The 23265-nt window shown below is 39.3% G+C and overlaps 1 long non-coding RNA gene across 1 annotated transcript; it reads left to right on the top strand.

Annotated features, from left to right (window-relative positions):
* Positions 1–1705: 1705 nt before the first annotated feature.
* Positions 1706–21339, top strand: LOC111932473 (uncharacterized). The gene is made up of 4 exons (XR_002866177.2): positions 1706–1921; positions 11532–11680; positions 13217–13280; positions 18057–21339. It is a non-coding gene; the product is annotated as an uncharacterized LOC111932473 (long non-coding RNA).
* The last annotated feature ends 1926 nt before the right edge of the window (positions 21340–23265 follow it).

Below are 23265 nucleotides of genomic sequence, written 5' to 3'. Positions count from 1 at the left end.
CTACTGCAGGATTGAGATTTCCATTTATTTAGCCTTTAGGAGCAACTTTAAGTGGATGAGCTTTCTAATAAGGTTTAAGACATCTGTCTTTGTAACATCCACGTTATCTTAAAAATATGCTTTAAAGGGACATTCCAAGCAGCAAACTCACCTGTTCCTCACTCAAACTGCTGAGTGAAATCTCTGTTTTATGAAGGAGGATAATCCTAACTCCAGACATGACTGGATTGTTTTTCTTTGGCCTTGAGTATTTATTAATACATAGGAAATTAAGTTTGGAGACAAAAATAGTCTTCCAATGGCCAATATGAGATCATATGTCCTAACTTTGCTGACATATGAACAAGTACTCAGGAAAATAAATACTCTGTGCAATATCTAATTAAAATAAACCACAAGACTAAGGTAGGCTAGTCCTTAGAATTCCTTAATGGCTCTTGTGCTCAGTTATCAGTGTCTCATAGGGTGCTTCCAATATTTACTGTATTCTTGGCTACTGTGACCTCAAAGAGCTATTTGGAAAAAAATGGAACTCTAATTCAAAAATCACACTCTGATAGAAAGCTTTCTCTTGGTTAGTAGCACTTATTTTTAAAATAGAAATATTTAAGTATTCCAGCTTAATTTAGCTCACACTGAAGTGAGGGGGGAGTGAGCTTTTCCATATTTATTTCAGGATACACTGTGGGCCAGGAGCCAGGGACTCTGTGACTGAGAAGGGTGTGTCCCACCAATAACAACACAGTTCTGTTCCATGTGCACAGACAAACATCCTTGCAATTTACATATTTTCCTTTGGCTGTGGTATAACGATGCATACACATATATTTGACAAAACACTCAGCCATATATCTTGTATTTCTCTTGCTTTGTCTCTTATCCTGTTGTGATTTTTCAGTGACATAAGACTTTTGCCTGTGAGCCATTTAACTTCAGCTGAATTTTATCAACATACACAGCCACCACACATCACATATTGCTTATGCATTAAAATTACACTTAAGAATTCCTAAGAGCCTTTGCGGTAGAATTTTTGGGTTAATTTAGCAAATTCAGTGTGCCATAAAGTGATTGCATTGGCTGGAGGTTATGATGTGATTTACTCAGCCAGTGAACACTGGGGTTATTACATCGTCATGGGCACATTCAGGCTGACAGTAACTAATGAAGTAAAAATGAGCCACTGAGTGTGATACAGACAGGACCTGTTGCCACCATAACCCAATGTGACATTGCTGAGATAAACACCAAGCTCAATTCACCTGGAGTAAGCATTTCTTCCCTAGATGTGCCAGCTTACTTAGAGGTTCAAGGTTTATTACAGAGCCTGGTCCACTTTTACTGGTGCTTTATATCATGTTGTGTTTAGCTATAAATGAAGTAAGTTCAAGAAATGAGTCTCAGTTCCTCAGCCCTCTGTATTGTTTAGTATCGGTACAAAAAATCCTAATATATATTTAAAAAACAAATGATTGGACAAATCCTACTTTACATGATTCAAACAATAATTCCATGTTCAAGAGATTTGCAGGTTGTAATTTTTTTAAAAATAGAGAACAGGTTTGCTGCTGCAGCCACAGTCTGGCTGCTCTATAGCCTCCCTTCCAGTCTGTGGACTGTCAAAAAATAAACCCTCAAACTTTCTGTGTCAGGTGATGGTAATTTCAGTAATGCTTTTAAAGAGCTGCCAGGTGCTGGGTGTTCTGGATGCTCGCAGAAACTTCCTTTGAAAAGTCATCTGTTGACAAATGATGTCTCCTCCTCATCCCCAAGGACGTGACCCTTTCCTTGAGCTCGCCTTGGACACAACATTATTATTTCATGTCTTGCAGCTCACTTTCCTGTGGTAAGAGAGTGGTTGATCATGTCATACCTGAACTGTCAGCCTGCTGCAGTGCACTGTTGCCTGAGGGACTCAAAGGTATGATTCTCATTAACTCTTCATGAAAATCAAAACCTTCCAGAATGCATCTCCAAACCCTGTGCTGGTGCTTCGCTGTTGCTGTATGGAACACTCCTGATGGACAGATATTGCTGGCAGTTTCCCCTTTCCTAGTGCTGTTACCTCAGCTCTGCTTTGACTTTTGATCTGCTGTGGAATTCTGCTAAAAAAAAATGTTTATTAAATCCTTTTACAATGAGGAAGAAATAACTACAAAGTTATTCAAAATGAGCTGATGTTTTCCTTCTTGAGTAGCCTTTGAGTGAATAGTTGCAGTTATAGGTACTTAAAGTCTTATAAATCTATGAACATCAAAGACCAGCTACATTCCTGACTCCTAAAGGAAGAACCAGGAAAAGGTTCACAAAGTAGATATTTCCTCAAAATTCTCATCTCAGGAAATCTGCTTTACCAGTATCAAAACTATTCTTCACCGTTAGTCCCAAAGAGGTCAAATATCTTGAGGGTTGCCCAGAGAAGCTGTGGCTGCCCCTGGATCCCTGAAAGTGTCCAAGGCCAGACTGGATGGGGCTTGGAGCAACCTGGGCTAGTGGAAGGTGTCCCTGCATATGGCAAGGGCTGGCACTGGGTGGGCTTTGGGGTCCTTTCCAGCCCAAACCTTTCCATGTTCCTGTGAAATCCTTTAATATCAGCACATACAAATGCTAATAATGGAAGGATTTGTTTTCTTAGAGGCAGAAAACTGATCTTTTTGGTTGTCACCCAATATTGTCTCTGCTGTTTGTAACCAGAATTCAGTTTTCACTGAATGCAATGTAAAATGTAAATATGATGTAGGACTCTCAAAAAAAAACCCCAAGCAACTCTCATTTAAAGTAGCTTGTTATTATTTGGAAACATTTGAGAAGTCTTAAATGCTTTATTAAATATCCAGAAAACTAATGAACTAAATATCAGATCTCATCAACAAAGAGGGCTTCACCAAGGGCAAGCCTTGCCTGACCATCCTGGTGACCTTAGATAGTGATATACCCATAAATATTATAGTTTATGATGGAGGGAAGGGTTTGAGGGTAGTGCTAGGATTTAAATAGGCAGCCACAGCCACCTACAGTAATTGTGAACCTGGATTTCCTGTTCTGCACACAGAATAACTCTGGTAGCAAGGAGTGCTTACAGAGTGCTTCAGGAGTTTGACATTGTGACTCTAATTGCATTTAATAGTCCATTTAATATTTTAATCCTAATGCATTCCACAGAGAAGTGCTCATACTGATATTATATATAGATATAGATGATATAGATATAGATAGATATAAATTAACATTATATTTTCTTCTTGTTAAAATATTGTCTGGGAAGCCTTTCTGTGTGCTTCTGAGAAAACTATAAGTTACAAAACTTGTAGCCAGACCAGTTCAGTGGAAGGTTCACATTTTTACCAGTCGTGCACACTCTTAATTCAAACAGAAACACACTTTACAACTTTAGGACTCTGTTTGCTAACAAACTAAAATACCCTAGGTAATCTGATCAGCCCAGGAATGTGATCCACCTCTATATCTTTTGTCTTCTGTTCTGCCTAAATCCACTTTCTTAACTCCTCCATTTTAATTTAGTGAGTCATGTAGCTCCAAATACTCAAATTGTCACTGTACTATAATTTAATTCATATACATTCCACAGCTCATTTGATATCATTAATGTCAAGATTGAATGGCCTCTTACAAGCAATGATTCATTAGCACAGCACATTCGTTATTATGTTTGTCTTTCAACAGATTTTCTTTCATTTATCTATCAGCACTGGAAGTTTCTCATGAAATTCCACTGTTTATTGGTGCAATAATAGATCTGTGAACATCTGTGTTTTTATGTGCCGTTTGTTTCATGAGCAGTCCTGAGGCAGGTTCAGATTCTGTCAGCACAAGAGGGGAGCTGTTTGCTGATGTTTCATTTATGTGTGTGCTCTGCTTTTTTGGGGTATTGCCTTTACCTTACCTTTGATTAAAACTGAATTTACAGCCTCAAAATTAAATGTTCAGATATGCAAGGACTAAGTCTGCCTAATTAGGCAGGACTGAGTGGTAGGATCTGGTTTAAGTAAGGGAACAGCTGTATTGGAGGAATTTGCCTCTCTAAAATGTAGATGCTGAAGCTTCTTTCATGGAATCAGTAAAACTTAAGAAAAAATGAAATGAGATGCGACCAAGCCCTTCTGCTTCTCCCAAATCTTTTGCTAAATATATTCATTACTTATAATTAAATAAATATTTTTCCCATTTTAAAGAATTCACCCAATTTCATGAGCAAAGATTTAGCACTTTCCACCTGAAACTTTGTGTCTTCAGCATACAAGAGGATTATTTGTGTAATAATTTGTGTCGGCAACATGTTCCAGGGCCTCACTGCCCTCTGAGAGAAGAATTTCTTCTAACATCTTTCCCATGAATTTTATTCTTGGATTATTTCATATAATTACTACAACTAGATCAGAGATTAGGCCACAGATGGAGTAATCTGCCATTAACAATTTACCTACAGAGTAACCTTTAAATGCTTAATATTGTCTCTATTAATACTAATTTCTTTATATGTATATTAACTGCTGTCTTAGCCTTAGGTTCTTAATATATTACTGAAACCTTTGGTGTTTTTAATGTCTTCACGAGCTGCCCCTGAAGACAATTCAAGATCAGTTCTGAATATAAAACATCTTTAACCAGTAGCAGTTACAGATGAGGAATCAAAGGCAAAATTGGTGATTAATCTTTTTTCTTTTTGTTTCTTTTCTTTTTTATCAGAGTGTCTTAGACAGAAATGATGTAATTTGATAGATATTATAGGAAGAAAATTAATTTGTACTGTGTTTTATCAATTTGTACATGAAGGGCTTTTACCAACAATGATTTTATTGAACTGAATTAATACAACAAAGGAATAAAACAATCAGTTCAATTCAAAGCACTCAAGTAGTCACAGTTCTTCCCTGAAACTGAGAGAACTGGGAAAATCCCCCAGCTCTGGAAGGGTATGTGGAAGGAAATAGTCTGCTTTCTGATAAAGGACATTTTCAATCCAAAACATAATAAATTAAAGTAAGAAGATTTAAACAAGAACATTGAGGGAAAAAAGCCTGCCCGTGAGCAGAACAAACCTGGTCTGAGGAGATGAGGTCTGAGAGATGGCTTGTTTGGCAGTAAGAATATCTAAGGAGGAACCTTACCCAACTGGGATTACAAAGGAAAAGAAGGAGACACACAGATCAGGACATGGTTTGGGTGCTCAGTGTCAAACTCAACCTCTGCCTTAGAGAAATCACTGCCTTCACCTGTAACTGGACATTGTGCTGGGGCTGGTCCCATTTTATGGGTCCTTTTCAGGACAAGACAATGGATGTCAGTGTTTAAGAGCCTTTGCTGTAGGCCAAGGGTGACTATCCTTTGCTTGTAGTGCCAGACATGTCCAGGATCACATTCCTTCTGGTAGGGTGGTCTTTCACCTGGCTTAAATTATCCTTCATGCATTCCAGGAGTCTCCTGAATTCCTTCCCTACGGCTGCTTTCCAGTAGATGTTTGAGGGCTTGAAGTTGTGCAGCAGGATGAGAGCCTGGGAGCAGGACACTCCTCTAGCTGGAAAAAGAAGTCCTCATCAACCAGTTCCCTTTGCTCAGGGATGAGCCAACAGAAGGAATTTTAGTGTTTATATGAGAGTGCATGAAACAAAATATATTATACCAAGAGAGGGCTGTGTAAGACATGCTGGATGTGTAGGAGAAGGGCTCTTAGTAGGGAAAAGAAGGATTGGAATGGATCTGGGAAGGAACAACCATGGACAACAGAGGGAAAATGGGATAAAAGAGAAGGTCATGTATAGACGTGTTGCTCAGGACCATGGAAGGGATCTCCTTCATCCCCAAATCCACCAGAGCCAGCCACCTCTTACATTTTCCTGGTTGTGTTTTAGCTGGTCAGAGCAGACAAATGAAAAATATTTTTAGCTTTTGGTCCCAGAGAGGAAGTCACAGTTAATTAAACATGAAAATGCACCCTGTCATCACTTAAGAAAAGGCTCAGTAGTGCTTCCTCCATTCTGCCTTGCAGGATTTTTCTCCCATTTCCAGACATAACTTTTGGAAGTGCCAGAGCTGTCAGCTCAGAGCTTTCTTTTCCCAGCCTGGTTGTTTAAAGGTACTATCAGCATTCCCAATGCCACCTTAAAACCCTCACAGCACTGGGAATTCTGGAACTTAATTTCTGGTGTCCAGAATATTGCCTGAGGGAGGTGCTTTAAAATTTATGTGGGAAAATCTGTTTTACCTTAAAATGTGAGGTGAAGGAATAAACAATGCTGTGCTACTGAATAATTAAGGCAGGGCATGACTTTCATCATGAAGTTGGAGAATCCAGCTGGCAGGTTTGTGAGTAAAGAATGAGTAAATGCAATCTGAGAAACACTTTAAAAATCTTTAACATGTTCTGGTATAAACAAGGATGCAGTTTGTTGGGTGTGGTTTTTTTATAGTATTAGGTCTTGAGTCAAAAGGAGGAAATACTCTAGCTGCAATCCTTCTTCAGAGTGGCTGAGTGAGCAAGCAAAAAATATTAAAGTATTTTTTTAAAGTCTTTAAAAGTATTTTTCCGTCAGAGGAAAAAAAAAGTCATAGAGGACTGATTTTGATCCCCAGTTTCAAATCAGGGGAAGGGGAGGAGGAGGGTGAGAGTGAGGAAAAGGGAAGGTGCGGGAAGGGAAGGTGCGGGAAGGGAAGGGAAGGTGCGGGAAGGGAAGGGAAGGTGCGGGAAGGGAAGGTGCGGGAAGGGAAGGTGCGGGAAGGTGCGGGAAGGTGCGGGAAGGTGCGGGAAGGGAAGGGAAGGGAAGGGAAGGGAAGGGAAGGGAAGGGAAGGGAAGGGAAGGGAAGGGAAGGGAAGGGAAGGGAAGGGAAGGGAAGGGAAGGGAAGGGAAGGGAAGGGAAGGGAAGGGAAGGGAAGGGAAGGGAAGGGAAGGGAAGGGAAGGGAAGGGAGAATATTTAGATACACACATATATTTTTATATATTCCCTCCTCTCAGTCTTCTTAGATTTTTTTTTCCTTTCATATCACAACAAAAGGCATCTTCTCTTAGGAAATTCATACATTTCTTTATAAGATATACTTGAAAATTTTAATTTTTTCTTAAAGAAAAGTCTGGATTAGAGAAAATGATATTCAAGTTTGCTCTGCATTTCTTTCTTGATGTTACCTTCAATTTCAGGTTTGTATTTCACTGCATTTGAATAGAAAGGAAAATTAACTGCAGTGAGCCTCAGACTATTGGGAAGGGAAGGAAATGACATTTGGCATTTTAAATTTCCTGCTCCATTAAATCAAATATTTACCCTGCGGACCACGAAAATTGTATCAGGATAGTGATACTCGGATGCACTTGGACAGAATCATTTTCTAAGGGTGTGAAGTTGCTGTGAGAGATTCTCCTGAGTCTACTCCATTAGGGAACTGTGCATGGGAAGGACTCCCTCCTTTTCCTTACTGGTTTCTTTCTCTATCCTGCTCTGAGCACAGGCAATAATATGAAAGTAAGTAGAGCTGATAATTAAGTGCTTCTAACCTAATGTATCCAGACAAAAACAGTAAATGAAAATGGGGTTCATTCCTCTGGGCCAGACATAATCGGATGTTTCTTCCACTCATTTCCAGTCAGGCTCACCTCAGCTTCGACCAAAGTCAAATCCTGTGATTGTGATCCCCCTGTCACAGCAGCAGTAGAAACAGATTCTGCCCCCACATGTCTTGATGGGATTAATGTGCACTGTGAACCAGTGTTGGCCAAGGCCTCATATTTTTTGGTTCTGATGTGCCAGGCCAATGAATCCACACAGTCCTAAAGACATGGTTTTCCCTGGCCTCTACCTGGCTAAAGGTAGGGCCTCTCTAAGCCTGGTTGTCCTTCTTTCCCTGAGCAATATCTTAGAGGTTCCTTCAAGGGGATCAGCCATGTCATCATCATCATACCTGGCAGTTCGGCTATGGGCAATTGGAGCAACTTTCTTTTTGGTGGAACTTCCTCTCTGAGTCTTGCTGTCTTCCAGTTCACACACTCATTGTGCTGGAGCAGCACTGGGTCTTCCATCCCACCTCCTCATGTTTTCCTCACAATCACGCAGGAAGAACCACAGGTCATTTCACATGATGTGCTTTCTCTCCCTATCTGGGGGCTGTCTGCATTTGGTACCAGAACCTCTGATCTGTATTGCCAAAATTTGGAGTAAGCCCTCTTTAGTTTCCTCCCTGAGTTAAGATTCTCCTCTATCTTATCTTCTAATTTCTGCAGACGTGTTTCCACAGCTGCGGTTCTTGCATGTGTGGGGCCATGCACAGCATCTGCGTATGCTTGGAGCTTCATTGCCATATCAAGCACAGTCTCTTCCCTTTCATCCTGCTTCATCATTGCTAAAGCAGAAGTGTATTCTTGTGGCCCTGGTTGTACAAGTTTTCACCACATCACGGATGCACATGGTACCAAGTCTGATTCCTAGTGTTTAGGTCATTTGAGAAAACAATCTCTGCCACTGCCATTTCTCTCAAACGCTGAATCCCTTGTTCTATGGTCTTCCATTGGGTTTGCTGCATATAGAGATTGTCTGCATGCAGGTATCTTTGTCCCACACTTCTCAAGATCAGCGCCCAGAGCCTCTGAGGGTCAGCCCCCCTCATCTTTCTTTGGTCAATAACCAGATCATGTGACAGGGATCCCAAATGCCTCGCTCCAGTACCATCCAGAACCGTAGCCTCACCTGCAGCATCCCACAGATCCCACAACTAATTATAGATTCATCAGGTCGTCAGGTGTAATCCTTTCTTAGGCCACAAAGGTCCTCCAGGGAAAAGGACTCACTAGTGACTTCTGATTTTGTGTCAATTGCTGGAGCTGCTGGTCCTTCTCCTGGATCACCATTGTCCACTGGTGGATCGGTTTTGGTTTTGCACTTCTTTACTGCAGCGACTGCAGTGGCTAAGCAGTGGCTTAGGCTCACTGTCTGGTGTAGCTACAGCCTGAGTGACTGGGATGTTGGCTGCAGCCTGAGTGACTGGAATAGCTGCTGATTTATCTTCCTATCCCCCTGTCTCTATCTGCTGCCCTACAGTATCTAGCAGCGTGTGATAACCATATGCCAGGTCCCAGATTATTGCAATGAGTTTTTCTCATTAGAGTCCTCATTGCAGTTCTCTTACAAATATATCCCCACCTCATCTGAGTTCTGAATTTGCCCACAGGGAAAGTCCCAGGTTATGAGGTCAGAGAATTCCTCCAAGGTCTGGCCCATTTTCTCCCATTCTCCACACCACTCAGCATTTTCCATCCCTGGGTCTGTTCCTGGGTCAGGGGTCTCATCAGCTCCTCTGGACATACCAGCCCTCACTCTAGACATGATGCAGACTGTATAGAGGAAGTTTACCAGATTAAATATCAGGAAAGGGATCTCTTTAATTCAGGGGAAATTAAACATTCTCAAAAAGTGACATAACAGATTCAAAGGAGAAGGAAATGCTGAAAAACCTCATCCCCTGCTCCTCCTCTAACAAACTGAGTGTAATTATTAATAAACCCCCAGAACATGCTACTGGAACTAAGACGCCGGGTAGGATGAAGAAACAATAAACCATACATACCTTGAACAAACCCCAGTATCTTTGTAAACTCCCTATAAATCATTACCACCACACCCAGCAAAATAGCAAATCTAATCTGTGCCCCTCTTCTGTAAAAGCTACGTGTTAGGGACAATACTGGAGCTATCTCTGGATAAGAAAATAAGCCTAGGGACCAGAAAGGTATTAAAACCTCAAAATAGCCTAGGGACCAAAGATGCATGAAAGCCTTCACCCAGTGAGACATAATGAATTCAAGCAGCATGGCTATTGCTTTTACCCCAGTACAGAGTAAGTATAACCAAAATGCAATTAGTACAGGTTTTCTCCACTTTCTTGAGCCACATGCTGGGCACCAAAAAACTATTTGTCCTAGTTTGGGGCAAATTTTGGAGGAAACCTCTGAATGGGGTCCCTCTAGAAAGCAAATTCAATCCACCCCTCCCCTCACTTGTTCAGGAGATAAACCTCCTTCAAGAAAAGTGGAAAAAAGCCCATTTATTTAACAAAGTACTAACAAACATGAAAAAATTAATAATATTAAACAAATGAACCTCTCATTGTTCTGAAGAAATGACAAATTCAAAGAGAGTCTTTTGTACTTGACAGTCCTTTTTCTGGGTGTATCCTTGGTTTTCTCTCAGTCTCTCCAGGGCTTGGGTCTCTCTCTCTGGGGCTCAGATCTAATGTCCCAGCCAGGGTCAGCTTGGGGGGCCCCCAGACAATAGTCCTGGTATTTGTGGACCAAACAATAGCTGAATAGTTCCAAAAAAACTTCTGGACTCAGCTTGATGACTTAAGTTTTAGCTTTCATATTTTCCAGATTCTGTACTGCATTAGTTCATAAGTGAACTTTGTATAAAGTGTTTGCAAGTTCTCCTCACAGTTTAATTAGACACAACAATCCTTTTGCAGCCTGAGAACCAAGGACACCATTGCAGCTTCAGGCCCAAAAAGTATAAACAACAGCAAACTGAGGATTGCAATCTGGGAGGATGGGACTTCATAACCTGAAGCTGTCACTGGACAATTAACCCCAATATGTAAATGGACCAAAACTTATAAAAGTGTGAAAACTCGTGACCTGTTGTCTATCTTGGGTGTAGCCTCAGCCAGGCTCTTGTACTGCCCAAGGTGTATCCTGTGAAGGCCTTTTTAATAAATATCTACTTAATTCCTTTAACTCTGCCTAGCCTCTGTTCAAGGTAGCCTCTCAAGGCATCAAGCTAACTAAAAAACCTAATGAAAAGCAAAGGAGAGCTCTGTCCCGCTGTCCGTCCATGCTGCAGACAACAGAGTCCAGGAGCAGGAATGCAGAGGAGCAAGTGCAGTTTCTGAAAACAAACTGCATGCTTCTTCTCCCCCATTTTGCTCTCAGAACCAGTCTTAAAGGTGCAGAACTCAATATCCAGCATGTACAGAACAGATGATTGGGTACCAGCATCATAAAGTCACCCCAGGACACCAGGTTATTTGTATCATTCAGAAACAGAGTGGAAAAGATGGGAGTAAAACTCCCTGGAAGGAGATTGTGAGTTGGCCCCTTCTCTGAGGCAGCTAAAGATAGAAACAGGGGAAACAGCCCCAAGGTGTGCCAATAGGAGTTCAAGTTGGATTTTAGGAAAAAAATCTTCACTTAAAGCATGGTTGTTGGGGGAGGTTGATGAAAACTCTGACTTAAGGCTGTAGGAAAAATCCCCTTAGTCATGGAGAGCAAAATCTTACCCACACTTCTCCCTGAATAGGTGTATGAAAATGTTGCTAGAAAGTTCTATGGTTTCTATGTCATTATTGGTTAGAATTTGGTGCATTATTTTACATGTTCTTAATCTCTGGTTCTTATTGGTTCCTTACCCCCAAATTCCACTCTCAACCTACATTATGCAAGTTACTTTCTACCCCGGACCCCGTCATTTTTGATGCACTGTTGTTCAGCTTATGTGCTCATTGTTTTCTCTATTAAACTATTTTCCTTTTTAGGTCACTGAATCATGCCCATGTCTCATTTTATTTGCCACCCTTTTGAGGCCCTCTGGCCAAGGATCCTGAGGTGGCACCTGGCCAGACCATCCAGGCCCGGTGTGCTGCACATGGTCAAGCCCTGGACCAGTGGTGGAGTCCCCATCCCTGTAAGTGTCCAAAAAACTAGTAGGTGTGGGACTTCATGATAAGGTTTAGTGGTCAGGCAGTCAAAGGTTGGGCTTGATGCTCTTGAAGATCTTTTTTAACCTTCCATGACTCCATGGAATAAAATACAAAGCTAATTTGGTTTATAAAGCAAAGCTGTCTGGCATCTGTAGCATAACAGAGACAAGGAAGCAGTGTCACAAAAACAGTGAAGCTGAGACTGTAAGAAAGGAGTCCTGTCAGTGCTGTTGTTTGCAAAACATAAAAAAGGTGCTGTCCCACCAGAAAAAGTAATCAGAAATCTTATTTTTGGGGTTATTAATGAATCTGTTTACTGCAGGATCTCTGGAGGGTAGCAGAAAGGTGATGGGGAATCTGGAGTTTCATCATCCTTTTGCTTCCTGGATCACATCTTATACCACACCAATCCAATCTTCACAAAGCCGAAATGTGGACGATGAAGGAAGGGATGTGATTGTGTATCTTAGCTTATCATCTCTGTTCTGCAGTGAAAATCATCCTGTGAATGACCAGCACCTTTGAAAAGAAAGCCCTGAGATGTTAGATTTTTTGGAGGAGAAATTAGGAATTAATGTTTGGGAATTTGTTGTTATTTGACAAGGACATGGCATATTCTTGGGTGGGGTTTCTCAGTCTAATGATTGGATAAGGGGAAGTGATGCAAGAGCAAATGTCTGCTAAAGGTTTAAAGTGCAGGCTGGTTTTGCTTTGATGAAAAACAAACTTCTAGGGAATAAACTAAAGGAAAAAATATATTTTATATTTTCTACTCAAAGTGAGGTAGTATTCCCCTTAATGGCCTTTATCCACACATCTTGAGGAGAAAAATGGACATTGGACTGCATAGCTGAATCAGGTTAGCTTATAAATATCTTATGGATATCTCACTAAAAAATCTGTTTTACAAAAATTTATTAACAATATGACATAACAAAACTCTGGTAGCTACAGATGCTCATTTTAATTGCAGACAAAAAAAAAAAAAAAAAAATTAAGAAAGGAAGAGGGTGAGATGGTGAGCTACACAATTTATTTGATGGAATAAATGAGAGCAGGAAGCAAGTCCAGTGCTTTACAACCCTTTCCATGAAGAAACCATTCACAATATCCAATAAAAACCTCCCCTGGAGCAACTTGAGGCCATTTAATTTCAGACCTTCTGTATACATATCCAAGTTTTTCTTTAAAGAATAATCTGGAATTCTAAATGTTTCTAAAGACCTTTTTTCAGACTTCTCAGATATGTGCCAAATACAAATTCTTCCTAAAAAAATTTTTTTTAATTAAATCTCAGATGACTTTCTTTATCTCCACAGAGGTCAGAAAGGAAGAAATAACTTCTGTAAAATCTATAACAGTTATGCAACATAAGGGATCATATTTTTTCTCCTTTATTTCTTCCATAAAACAGTGAGATTAATGTCTTTAAGTGTCCAAAGCATTAAAAACTGCAAGAATAATGGACTTTCAGGTTGACGAAGAAGTTCAGATCATTAAAATGAAATTTCCCATATCAGACTCTTTCAGACTTTCCAGTTTTGCACAGAGGACAGAAGAGGTGACTTCAGTGAGAACAGGGAGGTGAGTGACCCCAGTTCTTTTCTATACCACTGGCATTGGGCTATAAATATAAATACATACTGGAGTGAATGGTTAAACAGGAAAGGCAACTTTAATTTTGAGGAAAAGTACAATTTGGAGTGTTAGCATAATTCATAGGTACAAAAATAATTGCTGAATTTCTCTGTACAAAATATTTCTTATTCTAACAGGAAATATTTTCTTCCTTTGGAGAGATATCAAACTTTTCCAAGTTTGCCAATTTCTGCCTCATCAGTGAAAAAACTGACATCATTTTTATGGATTTCAGTGACATCAATCATAAAAATATTCTGTCATCTGACAAGACTCTATAAAATTTTCTCTTAGGCAATATAAAAGGGAAAATTCTTACATTCTTCAATAATTTGAAGTATATCTGAAGCCAGTGTTGGTGTTAATATTGAGCCAGTGCAAGATTCCATGAATTTATTTCATTAAAGTTTATTGATATTATTCTGGCTTAGTAATTTATTAAAAATGAGATATCAGAATTCCCTGTGTCAATGAAGGGTTATGTTAATATAGGCTTTATGTGTTTCCATTTCTTGACCTGTCCCAGAGCCTGGAGCCTGTTTTCAGTTGAGCACTTTTTCCTTTGACAAAATCAGTTGGGAACAGGGGCAAGAAAATTTATTGTACAAATAAACCCAAATTCAGGTCAGTGTCTCCTTCACTGCTGGCATTTGTCCAGGATGGGATGCAAAGCCATAATTCAGTTTGGTACAGATTTCTTCACTGTTCCTATGAACTAAAACTCCCTGAAATTTTCCCTGGAATGATACATTTCACCTTCTGCCTTGCCCCTTGTTCTTTACCCTTGCACAGTTGACTGCCTTTAAAATCCATGCCTCTTTAATTAATTTTAGAAACTTTGTCCTAGGGACACTGTCTTATAAAATCACTTTTTCACAAGGTGAAAGAGAAAATGTGATATCCACTGAAAGTTTCCTGGGTAGGGATTGTTAATGGGGTCACTTTGGAAACTGAGATTCATCAAAACACCTCACAGTCTTCATGGCCATTAATCTATTGGTTTAAAGACCAAATTTTTGTATCTTTATCAGTGTAATAAAATATAATATAATAATATGAATATCTTTAGATGTGTTCCAGCTGCTCTCCTCAGCCTTTTCTTCACCTTGCAATAAGTTTAAAATACACAGACTGAATTCAGATGTCTTTTGAAAAGGTTTTTCCCTCCACCTTCCCCATAGCCAGATAATAAATGCAAAGTGTAAACACCAATCTACTAAATTATTGATCAAGATGTGAAAAGAAAAAAAGAAAAAGTACACAGAAATATATGTATTTTTTTTCAAATGAAGTATTGTCTGTTGAAATAATTTTCTCTTTTAGTGTGTTGATAGTGTGTGTATGTGTTCAGGCATTATTGTGTGAATATGCATGAACAGAGTAGAGGTCTGGAGCTCAAAAAGAACCCCTCTGGCTGGAAGAAATATCATTCCTGATGCACAAGAAATTCCAGGCATGAAAAATTAAAACCTGGGCTTAAAATGGCATTGCCACTGATGGTTTTAAAATATAAAATAAACAATTGTTTCTTAAATGGCACAAAACTGTGCCCTTTTGAATGACTTGGGTATTGAATTAAGCTGGAAGTCTTATATGGAAGATGATATCATGTAATAAATCTAGACATACTGGAAAGAAGAATTTATACATTTAGATAAATTTTTCTTGTAAATTTTTAAACAGTGATGGGACTCTGGAGAGTTGATCCTATGAGGAGCATCTGAGGGAGCTGGGAAAGGGGCTCATCCTGGAGAAAAGGAGGCTCAGGGGGGACCTTCTGGCTCTGCACAACTCCCTGACAGGAGGGGACAGCCAGGGGGGTCGGGCTCTGCTCCCAGGGAACAGGGACAGGAGGAGAGGGAACGGCCTCAGGCTGTGCCAGGGGAGGCTCAGATTGGACATCAGGAGGAATTTCTTCCTGGAAAGGGTGGTCAGGCCTTGGAAGAGGATTCCCATGGAAGTTTTGGAGTCCCCATCCCTGGAGGTGTCCAAGGAAGGGCTGGACGTGGCACTCAGTGCTCTGGGCTGGGGACAAGGTGGGGATTGGGCACAGCTTGGACTCGATCCTAGAGGGCTTTTCCAACCTGAGTGAATCCATGATTCAGTGAGCAGAACATTTCCAGAACCATGAGCTGTAATAGTAATCTATGATGTTTCCATTTTTTTCTCATTTCAAGTTGATTTAACAACTCTAATGAGTTTGTTATAGGCACTGATCCCAATGGAATGTGCTTGGATGATTTCTTTTCCTACAGGAGTGTATTGGGAAAACTTCAGCAGGTCCCATTGGCACAGCTCTGAATGTGTATCTGGAAGCTTTCTCTTTGTACTTAGTTTCAAGTCAGTGTCAATCACTTCAAGGTTGGCTTCCTAAGAACTAAAACTAGAATTTGTGAAAACCCCACAAGAGAATGATCTCTGTACTAGTCATGGTGGGGATGGGGAAGAGAAGACAAAAATAGTAAAATTATTTTCCTGTCTTGATTGCAAGTGCCTTTAGATTTTTCTCAGCAGCATCTGGCATCGGTTGTATGGCCCACAACCTTCAGAGAATAATTTTTAATATGTGCGAGATGTCACTTTCCCTGAAAGAGAAAAATAAATCAAATTACATGAGATGTTGAAAATAGTTCTTATCCATTAAGTTCCAGTCTGACATTCTTTCCTATTTTTCAAAATGGATACCTGTAAAAGGTTCATGATAATGGATATTCCAAACCACAACCTTCCTGGTATAGTGGAATCTGCAAGGGACAACTTTGCATTTGTAATTCTTTATATGCACAGCTAAGAACTATTCTTTTTTTTTCATTCACAATCCATTTTTTAGCAGAAGATAATTCTAATATTTATATTGTCTAGTAGAAAGTGTCCCTGCCCATGGCAGGGGGTGGGATCATGATGAGCTTTACAGACCCTTCCAACCCAAACCATTCTGCAATTCTGTGATGATTCCATGGTACATGCACTGGCTTTTCCAGAATTCTAAAACTTCATGAAACTACTCTATCTCTAAATTAAGAGTTTCAGGACTCCTTAGTGTGGAGTAGTGAGTAAAGGAAAGACTGTTGGATCCAAGAAGGAAAGATTCCTAGGAAAAAGAGAAAGTTTGACACAACTCATTCTCCTCCAGAGTGCGAATTCCACACTCCCAGAACCTATAACATTTTAGTAGGAACTGAAGGAGGTGTATGTGCAGCTATTTCCCACAAAACTCACTTATGCACCTGTTAACTGAAGAACTTAAAGCATTTTTTCTTCTTGCTAATATTATCTACCAATATTTTAATATTATTTTCCATCTCATTAATATTATCTACCAATATCATTGCCAATACCAACAAAGTTATTGTCTGTTCTTCCACCTCCTAAGGCAAAAGGTTCCCACATCCTCAGCAATTTAGGGAAGGATGTGCAGACACCTGGACTTTAGGGGCACAGAGTTGAGGATATCTGCTTGCTGTAAAGATTTGTGAACTCTGGTTTTTTTGTGTCCATCTAAGAGATTCTTTCCTAGATCCAGTGAGCACTCCTAGGGTTTTTTTCTGTCTAATTGTCTTTACACCATTTCATATATGTACGTACACCAGAGATAAAGAGATAAAGGATGAACCATTTACCATCCTTGGAGAAGCTGATGCAGATGAGAGGTTCCAGGCCTCATCCTTATTGACTCGGGTTATTTTATATGGTTTTGACAACTTTTTGCCAGATAGATGTCCTTACATCCCTGACTAGTTGTGACTAGAACTCCTAAAATTAGAGAGAGGAAGGAAATGCAGAAGGAAGTGCAGGAGGAGGGAGGGAGGGAAGAAAAGTTTTCATGTGTTGCCCTCACAATAAGGAGTCCAGACCTGCGAGAAGGCACATGAAAGTTTGAATACATTGTTTAGCTTTAAAAGAACCTACACCCAGAGTAATTCTCAGTTTTCCTCTAGATCTGGGAATGATTTATGAATTCCCACTTATTTATCAATTATCAGTGCTAATTCCCTTAGAGCTCTGCAAAAAAAAACCCAACAAAATAAACAACAGTGTCTCTGTTCTAGGTGGTTTTAAGGAAAAATGATCAGTTCAAACACTTCTTATAGAAACTTAGAGGGAGTCAAAGTGGAATGTTTTGAAAGTAAAATATAAAGTGATATTACTCTTATGTCAAAACTGCCATTTGATTCTTATGAGCAAAAGAGATAATTTGCTTAAAAACAGGGAATTAAAGTGCAGATGAGACTAAATGACTAGGAGAGACACAAAGAGGGAATAATACACTAAAGTGAAAAGACAAGGATGAGAAAATGAAAAAAAAAGACTGTCACAGAGTGCATGCTGGAAATAATGGAGTCAAGGAGTTTAAGAGAAAAAGAACTAGAAATACTTGCCATATTTTTCTATTACAAAGAATGTATGCTTGAGAAACTTCCACTGTGTAAGTAAGCTTGTGATTTACATTCCTGAAATTCCAGCACAAACAAAAGAATGCTGAATATAATCAAGGTGATGAAAAATTATGAAAAAAGAATGCAAAGGAATACAAAAAGAATACAATCAATATAATTATTTCAGCATTTAGGCCTCCTCTCTCTCTTCCTGTCCTCTGGCACAGGCCACAGTGTTACATTTCTTCTGAAGTCCCAGTTCCTACACTGTTGGTTTCCCATGGATTTTTAATGATTTGCTCACCTTGCCTTGTGTTCCAGCTGTGTTTTTGGGGTTTTTTTGTAGGCTGTGGGAATCAGAAGCCCTTTCCCCCACTGTTCTGTGAAGCACTGCAAGTTTGGCAGCTCTGGGTTTCTCCTCCTCGTCCCTGCTCCTGCCTTCCCAACACTAATTATTGTGGAAGTTGACCGGCACCATCGATTTCTTTTTTCCTGTCTGCACGTTCTAATTGCTTATTTCCTGCAAAAGTTGACATAATTAATCAGTAATGATTTTCTTTTTTCTTCAGGCAGAGCACACTCTGCTTTGACGTTAGAGATAAGCTGACAGGCGGGCCCTACAAAAATAATGAGGCCACTGCCTTTTCAAGTGGAGTTTGAGTCTGTCTCACTTCATCCCACAGCAAAAGGAATCTGCTTGGTCTAATGGCATTGTAAAGTGGCCAGGACAGAAGAGTTCCTTTAAACTGGATATGAACATTCACTCCTTGGATGTGTTCAACCTCAGCTGAGCAGGAGCCTCCTATAAACATTTCTGTGGAACAAAGAGGTGGGAAACTTCTGCTGCTGCCAGACCTGGAAGGGCATCATCATGTTTATATGGATCTCTGAGCTGGGAGAGATGGGTGTGCCCAGCTGGGAGAAGGGAAAACCTTAGAGCCCCTTCCAGTGACTGCGGGGGCTCCAGGAAAACTGGAGAGGGACTTGGAACAAGGGCCTGGAGTGAGAAGACACGGGGAATGGCTTCCCAAAGGGCAGGGCTAGATAGGATATTGAGGAGGAATTCTTCCCTCTGTGAGGGTGGGGAGGCCCTGGCACAGGGTGCCCAGAGAAGCTGTGCCTGCCCCTGGATCCCTGGAAGTGTCCAAGGCCAGGCTGGATGGGGCTTGGAGCAACCTGGGCTAGTGGAAGGTGTCCCTGCCCGTGGCAAGGGTGGCACTGGATGGGCTTTGAAGTCCCTTCCAGTATATCTCAGAGCCATGAAAATGAAAAGCTTCCATTATTCTCTTCTCATATTTGAAAACCTTGGAGGAATTTACAGAAAAGAACAAAAGTATCCAGTGGTTGGGGTAGGTTTTTGTTGGTTGCTTTCAATTGGTTGGTTTTGTTTCTTTTAATGAAAAAGGTTTTTACAGGTTTATTTGAATTTGAGGTTAGTTATTTAAACTTTCTAATTTACATTAAATAATAACCTTCCTTGTACTCTAATAATAGTAAACTACTTTTATTTAAATAAAATGGGAATCTACATGAGCCACACTTCAAAACAGCAATCCAGCTGTGTTAGAAATGCAGCTGGCTATAGCAATCCTCACACTTCTCTCCACAGAATTTACTCCTCAGTAGTTCACTCCAGAATCCTGCCCTGTGTAATTCCCATGTCCCCAGTCTCCAGAAGGACTGAAGGAACAGGAAAGTCTAGATCCCAGGGAAAACAAGTGATATATAAGGTGTTTAATTCTTTTAGTACAGTGCAAACACACAATCACAGAACAAGCAAAGGACATGAGTTAAAACCACTTTTGGCTTTTCTGTGATCCATAGTTTGACTTCTGACTTGACCTATGGCTTAATTGTAATATTTTTGGCCACAGCCTCATATTTGCAATTTAAGTATTTTAAAATTGGAAGCAGTTCTTGCACTGGGTCACAACACTGTGAAGAACAACCAGGCCAAGTTTTTGCTCTTGAATTTCTAGCAAATCATCAGAGTGTCCATGTCCTTTAATTTTTCAACTTTCCAAACTCTTTGAAAAATCTTCTTAGTTTCACACACCTTTGAATTTAACTTTAACACCATTAGGAATAGCTTCTATTCACAACTTTAAGAATTGTTCTTAGGAGACTGGGATTAAGGGGCCAAAATAATTTAATTTCATATCTGCACAGGGCTGAGTCCCAGTAGAGCAATTATCACCGAGCCAGGATCAGGGAGATCAGGGAGATCAGGGAAGTCAGAGCTGCTATAAACCATTTATACAGACACCCCAGTGCATGTGAAAAATGGGACGGGGGGCAATGTCCACTGCTCATAAATTAAAAGTAATTTTTCTGCATCTACAACACACTGAGCACAATATAATTTATGTATCCATGGGGCAGAAGGATTATGAACTGAAGAGCCATTTCACAACAAAAAATGCTGAAATAATGCAAGATCCACATTCATGCAAATGGACCAGGACTTGATCTTAAATATGTGCTTAGGGTTTGCTTTCTTTGAAAGCCTCAAGGAACTTCATCCCTGAGTTTCCTCCATTTAAAACTGGGTTTCATTTCAGCACTTGTGAAAACCACCAAGGTGAAAGAGAACTGAAACATTAAGGTTTTATAAAGTGTCACCACAGGCTTCCATTTTTATGTTGAAAATTTTGAAGTTTATACTTTTTAACAGGAAACCAGCATCAAATATTCTGTTTCATATCTGCATTGAAACAGAAGGGCAGGAGACTTTTTGTATTAAGGAAACTTTTTTTATTTTAAAAAAATTCAAAAATTCAAAACCTTTATAGTTTTGAATAGGAGATCCTGATAAGATCAACTATTCCCTTTCACACCTACATTAAAACAGAATTTATAACATTAAAAATCTTTACACTCACATTAGAATAACCATATTTATTCTTCTATTTATTATTAAAAAATGACACAAACTTGCATTGTCTGATACATGAAATCAGGACTCCTGTCCACTTATACTTCATTCCTGTCTGTAGGAAAACCAACTGTGGAACGGAGTGTTATTCACCAAAAATAACCTTCCAGAAGGCCTTGATTTCATCTCAGGATCTTCCTATATGTTCACTGTCTTCAAATACTTATCAATTCTCTCTTTTCTTTTCTAAATTGGTTCCAGATTAATATTTAATCCCACGATTTCTTCACATTGTTAATGATAAACCACTTCCTTTGATTTATTTTTGAGCTTTTCTGTATTCCTTTTCATTTATGATTTTAAAGTCAAGAATTATTGTGAACAACTATTCTCTGTTGATGATTCTTAGCCCTTCTCCTTGTCTACTGAGAAGCTCAAGTTTAGTCAGTTTGTCCTAGAAGACATCCCACAATTATAATTTTCTTTGCTAATAGAAACCTTATTAAAAGCAATTTAGAATTTTCATATTTTAAAACCTTCTGTACATTTGTAGTAAAAAAACCCACCATGTGTAAAAATTGTTTGATCTATCTGTGATTTTAGGTACATGCCCTTCAAGTGTGACCTAAATAAAATGTTCACTCCTTGTAAGTGTTCTTTTTTTGGTTAGATTTTGTTTTGGGGTGTTTTTGAGGGTTTTTTTTGTAGTTCACACTGTGTGCCTAATGAACATATTGAATGTTGCAAAGATTCAGTTTGGCTAACTAAATTTTGACATGGAAACCATCAAAGGAGTAATTTTGGGGGGAAAAAACAATACCCCATATCTGCTGCAAACATTTCTTCTACCACTTGGCAAGCATGAGACCCTCAGCAGTTTTTCTTTTTCCACCCCCCTGTTAATTCATCTTTTTAAAAATACCATGGGAGATAAGAAATGGAGCTGATCCCACATTATTACAGTAATGGAAGCCCTCTGTTCACAGCATTTCATTTTGATTGTATCCTTTTCATAAAGTACAGAAAAAAACCCAGAGTCTGAACATTTGGCATGTCCAAATTGCTTTAATCTTGCAATGATTTTACACTTGAAAGGCCAAACAGCACTACTTAATATTTGCTGCACATTCAATCCTAATTTATTTATTCTTCCAAACATTTGTTTTTTATTTGACAGCCAGGAAAACACACCACCCACAAATTTCAGTGGGAACTGGGCTGGAATAAGGCTGTGTATTATCTACAAGACACAGTTCTTTGAGACTTTTTATTAAATATATTGCCAAAATGCTTTTGCTTTCTATGAGTAATTCTTGAAATAATACAGAGACTGCAAAATCTGATGGCTTTCCACATTAAATACATATAAACACATGTATATAATAGTTATGAAACTGAATGTTATACACTGACATGCAATGTGCATATACTCATATATTAAATTTAACAATGTAAATGCATTATTCCATTTATGTATCTAAAACCACACTTTGTTTTTCAACCCACTGTTCCTTCTGCTCTCCTTAAAGTTTGTTTTCTGTGGATTTACAGGTTCAAATCCCAGATAACAGCCTTTGGTTGTAAAGGGTAGCAAAAAAAGCAAGTTAAGAACGAATGGGACTGAAAATCTGTGAGTTAAAGGAGTAGAGAACTGGAATTATCTGTGAATAAAAGCTGTGCAGTGACATTTGTTCTCAAAAAAGAACTCAAGTTAGGAAAGCCAAGAAGGTAGGCAGGGAATGTGAGATTTTTAGAGCTATGAGAAGAGACTGTTCAAAAACTGGGATTTTGGAAAAAAAATTAATTTAGATGAAAACAATTAGTGGCTGAATTAGAATAAGGAAGAGTAAAGAAAAGTTTGAAGGTGGTGGGAAGAGGCAGTCATGTCTTTACTTAGCACAGCTCAAACTGTCCAGAAAGCCAGGTGGAATTACCAAAGTAATTTCATTTTTCTTCAATTGAAGCAGACAATATTTATTGATTAAACTTCTGTCTCCCAAAACCCACTTGCTTTCATTTCATCTCCTTGATTTCTTTGGCTAGTTCTGAAGATGCCATAGACTGTTTCCTGGGATTTTCACATGTCTCCTATCTTGCCAAGACACAAATATAAAATGAGTTTTTCTTCTGTGTTTCGCATTCCAGTCAGGTTGGCTGACCATGAGGAAAATGGACTCTCAGTTGAGATGGTGCAGGTCAACCATGGAGCAGCCAAAAGGTGAGAACACTTCTAGCCCTGTTTCCATTTTTTATATATATTTGTAAAATTCTAGGCATTTTCAATCTAATATCTTTACTGCTCAAGAAAATCCTACATGGAACCACCGAGTGAAATATAAACTTAGGAAAATTAAACTGCATTTAGTTATTAGACTTCTGGAAGCAGAGAAAGTGTCAATTCATCTGCACTTCAGGCTGTTTTCTTTGATATTTCTGGGAAAAATTACTGCCCATAAGTGCATATTGTATTCTTACCTCTTTTCCCTTTGGAGTGGATTGAGGGCAATTCTAAGGACTTTTGGTTTCCCAGAATAAATTTGTTTTATGAGTGTTTGAGGAAAAAAATGCCCTTCTTCAGTAAATAAGAGGATTTATTACAGTGAACTCAGCCTTGCTGGCATAGTTGTACCTTCAGAATTAGGGAGCATCCTGAAGAAACTTAATGTCTTCTTGGAAGTGG

Source organism: Cyanistes caeruleus, chromosome 9, assembly GCF_971803275.1.
Source record: "Cyanistes caeruleus chromosome 9, bCyaCae1.hap1.1, whole genome shotgun sequence".
Lineage (NCBI taxonomy): Eukaryota > Metazoa > Chordata > Aves > Passeriformes > Paridae > Cyanistes > Cyanistes caeruleus.
The sequence above is the reverse complement of the archived record's forward strand: the minus strand, read 5'-3'. Positions and strand labels throughout refer to the sequence as shown.